The sequence below is a fragment of the Hevea brasiliensis genome, chromosome 6 (assembly GCF_030052815.1).
Source record: "Hevea brasiliensis isolate MT/VB/25A 57/8 chromosome 6, ASM3005281v1, whole genome shotgun sequence".
NCBI lineage: Eukaryota > Viridiplantae > Streptophyta > Magnoliopsida > Malpighiales > Euphorbiaceae > Hevea > Hevea brasiliensis.
This window is the reverse complement of record NC_079498.1, coordinates 89,558,821-89,561,077: the sequence shown is the minus strand read 5'-3', so window position 1 is coordinate 89,561,077 and position 2,257 is coordinate 89,558,821. Positions and strand designations below refer to the sequence as shown.

Below are 2,257 nucleotides of genomic sequence, written 5' to 3'. Positions count from 1 at the left end.
ATAGAATATTATTTAATTGAAAAACGATAACAAAAGCATTCAAATTCAATTTTTACAGCAGTAAAATGTTTCCTATTTACTTGACCATTTCAATTAAATCATCACAAGTTGGCCATAACGATAATAATAATAAGCATTAATTAATCTTAAGAAAGTGAAATAGAAAGAGTATTGAATTATTAACATAAAAAATAATACATACTAATTATAAATAAGTCAAATCTCTATATTTTATTGATTAATTGAAGGACTAAAAGGTGAAGATTAATATTAGAAAATCAAGATTTTGAACCTAGAAAATCTGACCTAGAGATAGGCTGATGACCTTTGTGAAGTTCTAAAATTAATAATAAATCTTAAGGGGTTTATTAGGATTAATCACCAACGAAAGTAGGGTTTGGCTCTAATTGAAATACATCTTAGGTGCCTTGAGAGAGGACTTAGGATATTTTAGGATTAATTTCTATCAAAGTGACGATCCTCAATCCAATGAATAGACGAGATTAAAATCCATAATATGATTACAGTGTGAAATCCTAATTCTGAAATTATTTCAATTGATAATTTTATTCAAAGTTTATTTTCAGCATCCAAAATAAGTTTAATATACTCTTCATTCATATTTGGTAGCCTAAACAGTCATAATTGCTGTGTAGTTTGGTACTTGCTAACCAAATTTCTCGTGGGACGATACTTCACTCACTACTTTATTACTTTGTTAGCGATTCATGCACTTGCGGGGTTGAGAAACTAGCAAATAAGTTATTGGGGCCGTTGCCGGGGAATTTAGTTTTTGTAATATTGAGCGATAGGCAATTTAGCTGATTTAGGCATTTATATTTACTGTTTAGTTTTATTTAATTTGCTTTATTTCTTTTATTTTCTCTTAGGTATTTGGTTTGGTGCATGACCAGAACAAAGCCAGAGGAAGAAGTTTTGGACTTGGATCCCGAAATAGATAGAACTCTAAGAGCCATCAGGAGAGAAAGGAGACACCAAGAACAAGATCAAGGAAATCCAGAAACTCCAATCATGGCCGATAACAACAACAGGCTAAGACTCTTGAGGGACTACGGAGGTCCATCTATACAAGGATTCTAGCCCAGTGTTACAATACCCACAGTGGAAGCCAATAATTTTGAACTGAAACTAGCATGGCTCCAGATGATTCAACAAATCCAATTTGGGGGTACACTAATGGACGATCCACATTACTACCTCCAGTGCTTTCTTGCCCTACGTGACACATTGAAAATGAATGGAGTATCTGATCAAGCTATAAGACTTAGAGCATTCCCATTCTCCCTTCGAGATAGAGCAAGGAAGTGGTTACTTTCTCAACCAACTGAAACATTCACCACTTGGAAGACCTCTTACAAGCTTTTTTAGTAAAGTATTTCCCACCTGCAAAGACTACAAAGTTGAGGGTTGAACTCAACACCTTTAGACAAAAGGAAGGTGAATCACTCTATGACGCATGGGAAAGATATAAGGACCTGCAGAGAGAATGTCCACACCATGGCATAGAAGATTGGCTCCTAGTGCAGAATTTCTATAATGGGCTACTACCCTCCACAAGGAGCACAGTAGATTCGGCTGCAGAAGGTGACCTAATGGAGAAAATAGTGACACAAGCACTTGAACTTCTGGAAAGGGTCGCATATCATAACTATGAGTGATAAAATGAAAGAGGAAACACAAAGAGAACAGCAGGGATCCTAGAAGTGGATGCCCTAAGCATGATAAATGCTCAGTTTGATCAGCTCATAAAGTGGCTTGATATAATGCAAGCCAACGCTATTGGTACAAGCGACCAGTACTGCGATGATTGTGGAGGAGGATATACAACTTCGAAATTTAACAACTTCAATGAACCCTCCACAGAATAAATGAACTATGTGAACAACGGAGGGAACTTCAACCAAAGGCAGCTCAATAATCTATACTTAAATACTTACAACCCTGAATGGAGGAATCACCCAAATTTCTCATGGTCAAATTCCCAGAATCAGCTAATGAACAAACAACAAGGGTACAGACCACCAGCACCCCCTGGATTTAATAATAGAGGATAAAACTTTACACAGCCACCACTACCTCCTTAACCTCAATAGCCTGAACCAAAGATGACCATGGAATCTATGATGGAAGGCCTCCTAGCAGCTCAACAACAACAGAATGAAATGATTAAGCAATTGACTTCCAGAATGGACCAATTTGCTACCCATAACAAGATGCTTAAAAATCAAATTGCTCA

General features: G+C 36.5%; 1 non-coding gene across 1 annotated transcript; it reads right to left on the bottom strand.

The window, feature by feature from the left end:
* Positions 1-1,418: 1,418 nt before the first annotated feature.
* Positions 1,419-1,525, bottom strand: LOC131181183 (small nucleolar RNA R71). The gene has a single exon (XR_009149811.1). It is a non-coding gene; the product is annotated as a small nucleolar RNA R71 (small nucleolar RNA).
* Between the last annotated feature and the right edge of the window lie 732 nt (positions 1,526-2,257).